The sequence below is a fragment of the Wolffia australiana genome, chromosome 13 (assembly GCF_029677425.1).
Source record: "Wolffia australiana isolate 7733 chromosome 13, ASM2967742v1".
Taxonomy (NCBI): domain Eukaryota; kingdom Viridiplantae; phylum Streptophyta; class Magnoliopsida; order Alismatales; family Araceae; genus Wolffia; species Wolffia australiana.
Genome location: NC_135847.1, coordinates 9954414 through 9963296, shown reverse-complemented (window position 1 = coordinate 9963296; position 8883 = coordinate 9954414).

Below are 8883 nucleotides of genomic sequence, written 5' to 3'. Positions count from 1 at the left end.
GTGAATATGAAAATGGAGAGAGTTTTGGCTCATTGACTGTCTCTCTCTCTCTAGCTTTCTCTATCTCTAACTCTCTCCCTAGATCTCTCTTGCTAGCTCTCTCTCTCTCTAACTCTCTCTCTCTCTAACGGTCTTTCTCTAGCTCTCTCTCTAACTCTCTCTAACTCTCTCTATCTAGTTCTCTCTCTCTAACTCTCTCTATCTGGATCTCTCTCTCTAGCTCTCTCTCTCTCTCTCTGCCATTTGTATTTGTTACGTGTCATTCACTCTCGTATGTAGCCGTGTTTCTGCGTACCTGTCCTTACAATGTCAAAGCTGAAAAATGAGAAGCGCAGCAATGCACAGAATCGCGAAGATATTATCAAGCGTCTCGCCGTCTATTTTGGTAAACGCTTTCTGTCGCCATCTCTATCTGGTTCACACAAATAGTGGTGGGAGGGAGAGCTAGAGAAAGAAATGTCTTGTGATAGATTCAGATAAGATTGTTGGAACCTAGCTCTCTCACGTCACCAACTCACACAGAGAATAGAAGAACAAGCACTCACTCACTTGATCTCACACAGAGAAACAAGATTTTATGCCCTCACTCTCTTGATCTCACATAGAGAAACAAGATGCAAGAACACTTTGAGAGAGAAAGGAACCTTGATGCACACAGCATACTACAACAATGAAAACACCTACATATTTATAGGCACTCCCCCATAACTGCCTATGGATCTAAACTCAGCATAGCCACACACCTGTCCATATACTTGGTCTTCCAAGGAACCCAGTCTTCTGCTCTCCTTGAACTCAGCTCCTGCCTCCACATCACCCTAAACCATGCTGACTTATGCTTTGTTGACTTATTCAAAAACACCAACTCCTAAATTAACCAAGTCAAGATTAACTTCCCAACAAAGATAACTCGTATGGCTTCCTTTTAATTTGATCTCGCTGCTTAGGCTGGAACTCTCACGTCACTCACGTGTTTTTCGAGATTGTGCCAGACTGGTCTTAGAGTAAACTAAGAAATAAATTAGACAACGATAAAACATAACGATACGGAACCTTCGCTGGAGAAGTGTTAATAAAGGAATAGGTTGGATACAGAGCGCCTACCCTTCGACGGACGCCTATAAGCTTTAACAAGAGCGAAGTCAGGCGAATAGAGGTCTCAACTGTTTCTGTCTAAAAATTGACTCGGACGCGAATTGCTCGCCACCAAGAGTTATGGGATGTGCTCTTGCAGAGATGGGTTAACGTGCTGGGAATAAGCGCGTTAAAATTTTTAGTAGTTTTCATAATCGCTTCCCCATGCGATGACGACCAGCCGGGACGACTTCAACACAGACGAAAAATAACCCTCTTTCCGCGTTCTGACGAGGACGCGAAGATTATCATTGGCGCCACCAATTTAAAGTGTATCCTTCCGTGCTTCCTTTTCTATTGAAGTTATCAACTCCTCGTAGCTCTCTTGTGATAAAAAAAGATTGGGCTTCATCGTCGTTGATTTTTACCCAAAAAATGTTATGGTTCATTTTACTGGATTTTTCAGGTAGCATGCGTGATCCAAGAGTTCACAGTGACTTGAATGTGTATTGGTTCACCTTTTCATCCTTTATATGCTGGGAGATGAAATTGGAGGCTTATTTTGTAACCATTGATTCGCATACACAATCAAAATCCCCGTCAATAGGCGATCCCACCCCGCCTCTGATAGCCTCCGAATTTTCGTCAGCGCGCACGCAAGCAATGATGGACACACTTGACGAGTTTCGTATCCTAAAACACTGGACGCATGGGACAGCCCCCCTGGTCGCTGTCAAAGCCTACGGATTTAAAAACATTTCACAATAAACTTGAAACGTACATATCTTCATGTAAGTCAACGAATAAATCACCTTAAGCGGACAGTGGATACTTTCTTTATTTGCTTGCCTTCTTTCAGATGACAGGTGTTCGTGACGGGCTACGGACCGAAATATTCAATCTTTTAGTATTCACCCTTCCCCCGCAAACCGCCCATATCTTTCTGTTCCATCAGTATTTGCTTGGTTCGTATTCTTACCGAACGACGATAGCTGAAGGGGTGTCCATGACGATTTATGAACCTGAGAATTCCCGGATGTCGACATCCGTACCCCTTTTTCGTGCCATATGAGCCGCGTAATCGGATTCTATCCCAGTATCTTCCTATTATTTAACTCTCTGTTTTCCACCACAAAATGAGTAAGCCAGAGGGCCACACCAAATTAGAGGCCGAGATTCTATGTAGAATCTTGCCTATCAAAGTGGCAATTATATTTTTTTCTCCGCCTCGCCTGTAAGGTCGTCATTTCCTGTCTCCCGTATAGGCTGTAAGGTTAGAGTTGAAGGACAAAGTTAAGATAATGGACATTTCTAAGTTATTATCCCCTCTTCAAGCCCGTTATTCATGCAACACATTAAAAGTTCTATCAGCTGAGTCGTAGAAATATAGACGCAGCTAACGGCTACCATAACTTAGGTTTAAGAACAAACTAATTCAAGAACAATTAAGTTACTTTCGAGCTTCTCAGAGCTTTACCCACACAGCTCCCTGTATGATTTCGTTTGATTCCAACCGTACTTGCACAGATGTCATTTGATTGGTTGGGTACAGATATTTGCGATCGGCTACGTGCTGATCTATATATTATATTATTTCTTGACGGTTCACCATCAAAGCCCTTACGTCATCGGATTTTATGGTTATATATTCGCGTGCAGATTACATTCAAAATGGATGCTAGCTCTTGTCCTCTAATGCTTCTTTCCACCACATTTTCTACGAGCCTGAGTGAGATAATGGTGGGAGGCGTTACAAGATAGAGACAAACACAGAAAGAAACTATGGAAAACAAGAACGAAATTAAGCAAAAACGGGAGATAGATAATGACAGAAAGATAATGCCTGGAGAAACCAAACAACCTGACGCTATTTAATGTTCACATATACATGAATTGAAATTTGCATTTACTGGAGTTATTTTCTTTTACCATCCCATGCCTATTTTGGCTGTTTGTAAAATCACCTAGAACGCACGCGAAAATATTTTTCATTACCTGACAGCTCACAGAGGAGCCAGCGAACTCTCTCCGTATATTTAAATGATCGCCTTACCAACTTGTAGAATAAGGGTCGCGACTATGAACGGATTAGGGTGCACCACTGACGCAATACCGCCTAACCCATAAGATACGATGAGACAGATTTTTAAAGACTTGCCCGTATTTGAGGCTGCGATTACCGCGAAATTGCACCACGAACGATTTAAATACTCTACCTGGGTCATGTTCTTTACTTATTTCCTTGAGTGGAAATGCTTCCCGATCCATTATACCACTTGGCCCATCATTATCGTCCGCTTCTGTGGAAGAGAGAACGGGGAGAGAGACAGGTAGAGACTGGATACGCGTTGACAAATGTAGAGGCTGCCATTTGGGGTCGAAATACGAGACCCAGATGCGATCCACCTCTTAGTTCTCAAGATGGCGAGTCTATTCCGTTCTCTTAGTTCTCTATATAAGCTTACATGGAAGCTGCAATGTCGATCCAGCCTTTGTCCTTCTATTCTGATCAATCTCAAGAGTTTCAAAGTAAATAGGCCAATTTTGTACCCAATGGCCACTTTCACTTGTATCTGCGTGCTGCTTGTACTATGGTTACTTAATGTGTCGGACAACTCATGGCGCAGGAGGGTATAAAGACATACTCTCTCTCTCTCCTGTCTATTTCCTTCCCCTTATTGTTTTCTCTATCACCTCATCTCTCTCTGTCTTCACTGATAGAAGAAGGAATAGTGGCAAAGGAGAGAGATTCAGATGAAGACGAGATAGGGATAGAAGAAGGAAAGCCCATAAAATGAATTGACGGATTGTTCAACTATATATAGGGGATTTGAAGGCGGTGAGGCATTAACGCCCGCCTTAGCCACTGCGACAGTCGCCATACGGCTTCTCATGATGGCCTGTGTCTGTCAAGCTGCTTGGTCGACCTCGCCGCCTCTTGCCGTCTGGGGACCATGCGACGTCGGCTGGAAGTCGTCTTCTCCGAGACTGACACATAGTTGCTTTATCGTTGCTGGTGATGGTCGTGCAATCTTATGGAAGCTTCCACGTCTTGTCGGAGTGGCCGCCTTCAGTCATCCGTACCCTCGTACTTGAGTAGGCGTCGCTCTGTTTGACAGCTTTGTCGTTGAGGGCAGGGTCCGTACGATCCTCTAGAGGCTTCCACGTCTTGTCGGAGTGGTTGCTTGTAGACGTTCGTACACCGATGCCCGCGTAGGTATCATTGTGTTTGACAGGCCCCCGCAAAACAAACGGGGTGGCCATGTTCAGTTTTGAACTAAGGATCTGAAAACATTTCTTACTTAATGGTTTTGTCAGAATATCTGCAAGTTGATCATTAGTAGATATACAAGCAATATGCAGTTGTCCAAGTGACACTCTTTCGTGAACGAAATGGAAAGCGATTTCAATGTGCTTAGTTCGAAAGTAAAAGACAGGATTTTTGGTAAGATAGATTGCACCTAAGTTGTCACACCAAAGCATTGGAGGCATACCTGAAGTGAGTCCAAGTTCGGTAAGAAGAGATTCGATCCAGATGGTTTCGGTGGTTGCATGTGCGATGGATTTATACTCAGCTTCAGTACTAGAGAGAGACACTGTGGCTTGTTTCTTAGAGGACCAACTGATAAGATTGGCACCAAGGAAGATAAAACAACCATGAGTGGAGTGACAATCAGTTGGGTCACCTACCCAGTCAGAGTCTCTATAAACATTAAGGTGCTCTGAGGAGCTTCGAGTATACCTAAGGGCATAACATGCAGTACCTTTAAGGTACCTTAACAAGTGCTTTACAGCAATCCAATGTTTGGTATGGGGATCATCCATATGCTTGCATGCTTTATTTACGGCATACGCAATATCTGGCCCTGTAATTTTTAAATATTGCAGACTTCCAACAATTTTGGGATAAAGTGTGGGGTCTGGACGTTCATCATATTTTGCGGATGAATGTTCCGAAACAGTGGTAGGCATACTCGTGGGTTTACATGCGCCCATGTTGGTCATTTGCAAAATTTCGGACAGATATTTAGACTGAGAGAGAGATATACCGTTAGGGTGTGGGCCTAGTTCAATGCCCAAGAAGTACTTAGCAGGGCCAAGGTCCCGAGCAGGGAAAGTGTTTTGAAGAGTGGCAATTATGTCTGAAACAATAGAACGATTAGATCCAATAACAAGAATATCATCGACATAGACTAGTAGAAACAATTGAGAGGAAGAAGAAATTTTAAAGAATAAGGAGGTGTCTGTTTTGGAGCTATCAAAGCCTTAGAGAGTGACAAAATCAGAAAGTCTTTTATGCCACATCCGTGGAGATTGTTTAAGTCCATAGAGAGATTTCTTGAGAAGATATACGTTATTCGAGTAGGAACGATCCACAAATCCAGGCATTTGTCGCATATAAATGGTTTCATTCAGATCATCATGCAAAAATGCATTCGATATGTCAAGTTGCTTAATAATCCAGTTACGGTTAAGTGCAATGCTTAAAAGGAGTCAACTAGTGGTTATTTTGACAACTGGGCTAAACATTTCGTGATAGTCAATACCATCCATTTGGCTGAATCCCTGGGCTACGAGTCGGGCCTTACATCTTTCTAAGGGCCCATCAGCTTGTAGTTTGGGATTAAAAACCCACTTGGAACCAACAATGTTGGTTCGAGGAGGAGGTGTAATTAGTGTCTAGGTATTATTTAGATGGAGAGCAGATATTTCTGCTTCCATCGCCCGTTTCCAGAGTGGTGAGGCAAGCGCTTCAGTGATGGTTTTAGGTTTAGTGAGTAAAAAATCATAGGTTGTTTGCAGGTGTACCTGGACTTGGAGAGTGTTGGCATTATGGAGCATTTGTGCTCGTTCACTTGAGGATTGAGGAAGGTCTAGGAGATTGTAGATTCGACGAATTCTAAGAGGTGGAGTGGAGGAAAGTGTACCAGGTGTATAGGTTAGAGTAGGCGAATTATCTGCATGCTGTTCTTGTGTCATGTCTGAATGTTGTTCTGGTGTCTTCTCGCCATCCCAAGGTGAAAGTATGGATTGCTCGACACTTGTTGACTTCGGAGCAGTATCTGCTAAATTGGAAGGTGCAATAACATGATAACTTACATCATTGAAAGGTTTTGATCCTAGAATTCCATCAGCAGCTAGTGGTTGATTGAATGATGATGAAAAAGGGAAAACATTTTCATTAAAAATTAAATCACGAGATATATAAAGACGATTGGTGGATAATGCTAAGCAGCGATATCCTTTGTGTAAAGAGGAATAACCTAGGAAGACACACCGTTCTGAACGAGGAGCTAGTTTATTCTTACTATAAGGACGTAAATTGGGAAAATAAAGACATCCAAAGACCTTTAAAAAGGTATAATCAGGTAAATTTGAAAATAAAAGTTCATACGGCGATTTGTTCTTTAGCATTGGTGATATCATTTTGTTGATCAAGTAAGACGCCATGACCACAACTTCATTCTAGTACTTTGGTGGTAGCGATGCTTGGTGGAGCATGCTGAGAGCTGTTTCCACTATGTGGCGATACTTGCGTTCAGCAGTTTCATTCTGCCCTGGAGTGTGAGGACAAGAGACCTGATGTTTTATGCCACAAGTTAGAAAATGTTTTGACAGAGATTGATACTCACCTCCACAGTCAGAGTGGAATCGGTGGATCTTTGTAGAGAATTAGTTTTCAACCATTGCTTGAAAACTGATAAACGTAGAGAGCACATCGCTTTTCAACTTCAGGGGGTAGAGCCACGTGTACCTGCTATATTCATCAATAAAGTAAACATAGTAGGAATTACCAAAACGGTGTTTTTTCAGAGCCGGACCCCACATATCAGGATGGACAACTTGTAGGGGAAGCGTAGCAGTCGATTTGGTCGACTGAAAAGACAACCTGTGGGATTTAGCCATGCAACAAGCGGAACATATAAACAAAGATAATGTTTGTGACAGTGGTAATCCAAAACGCAAAATGGTTTGTTTCAAAACATTAAAGGCCGGATGGCCAAGCCGTAAATGGCAAACATCCGATGATTGTCTCTCGCCCAAAGACGCAGCTGCCTTTAAAGGTGTGATGCAGTAGAGTCCGTTATGCACTGTGCCAGTGATGAGCAGTTTCCCCGTCGTTCGATCCTTCCCATAGCAAGCATTTGGGTGAAATTCGACAAAGGCATGATTTTCAGTGGTTAACTTGTGTATAGATAAGAGATTTTTCAAAATTTGAGGAACATGAAGGCAATTTTTTAGAAGAAGAGAACGATAATGCCCGTATGAAGGTAGGTAGGAGTGACCCAGAGAGTGTATTGGCAAACCTATTCCATCACCAACATATAGTTGTTTGGATCCTGCATAGGAGACGACGTTTTGAAGGCTTTGTGCATGAGCGGTGACATGGTGGGTAGCTCCACTGTCGGGGTATCAGGTTTGCTGGTACGGGTGCGATCGTGGGGGGAGCCGTGGACCCAGCATAGGATGCCGTGTACACCTGGGGAGGTCTTCCAAATGCTGGAGTTGGTTGAATGGTCATAGTTGGAGGGGGATGGCCCCTAACAGACCGACACTCTAGGGCTTGGGGACCTTGCTTCAAACAGAGTTAACAACTTGGAATAAAGCGGCCATTACGACCGCCTCGACCACGATTGTCGCCGGATGTTGAGCCATAGCGTGGATTCCATTCTGATGCAGTATGTTGGGCGGAATGTGCCTGTTGGTTGGAGTAATGTACCTGGATTTGGTTCGCCACTGGTGCAATCAAAGGTTCAGAGACCTAGTCGTCACTCTCAAAGTTGTCAAGGGAGACCTCCACGCGGCGAGAGGCAAGTAGGTCATCAAAGGAGAGATTCTCATTCCTAGTGGTGACTCCAGCATTGATGATTTCAGCCAAGAGATGGCGAAACTCAGAGATATACTCATCAAGGGACTTGGTTCCCTTTTTAATGGAGTGGAACCGTGAGGTTAGCTCCATAATCCTTGATTCTGAGGGAGAGGAGAGCTCAGTGCCGAGCTTCTCCCATGCTGCTCGTGCTCTGAGACAGCCAGAGACAACGGGGAGAAGCTCTGTAGACAAGGAGGAGATGATAGTAGACAGTACCTATTGGTCGCTTCGCTTCCACAGGGTATTTTCGTCACTAGTATCTTCCTCCTTGGGCAGCATAGGGTGAGTGAGGTGTTTTCCAAGTCCCTGCGCCTTTATAATTGGCACAATCTGAATCTTCCACAATAGGTAATTTGTTTTCGTGAGCTTGAGTGACATAGCTGGAGCAGTGGAGACGGTGGAAGCTCGGGCTTGGAGCTCGCCAGCTGGATCGGCGATTGGTGAAGGAGGCACAGGCATAACTAGGGGCCTCGGCAGCCCATCGGAAGACGCACTTGCGACATCTTGAAGATCTGATACGATGATAGAAGGAGTACTGGCAAAGGAGAGAGATTCAGATGAAGACGAGATAGGGATAGAAGAAGGAAAGCCCATAAAATGAATTGACGGATTGTTCAACTATATATAGGGGATTTGAAGGCGGTGAGGCATTAACGGCCACCTTAGCCACTGCGATAGCCGCCAAACTGCCTCTCATGATGGCCTGTGTCTGTCAAGCTGCTTGGTCGACGTCGCCGACTCTTGTCGTCTGGGGACCATGCGACGTCGGCTGGAAGTCGTCTTGTTCGAGACTGACACATAGTTGCTTTATCGTTGCTGGTGATGGTTGTGCGATCTTATGGAAGCTTCCACGTCTTGTCGGAGTGGCCGCCTTCAGTCATCTGTACTCTCGTACTTGAGTAGGCGTCGCTCTGCTTGACAGCTTTGTCGTTGAGGGC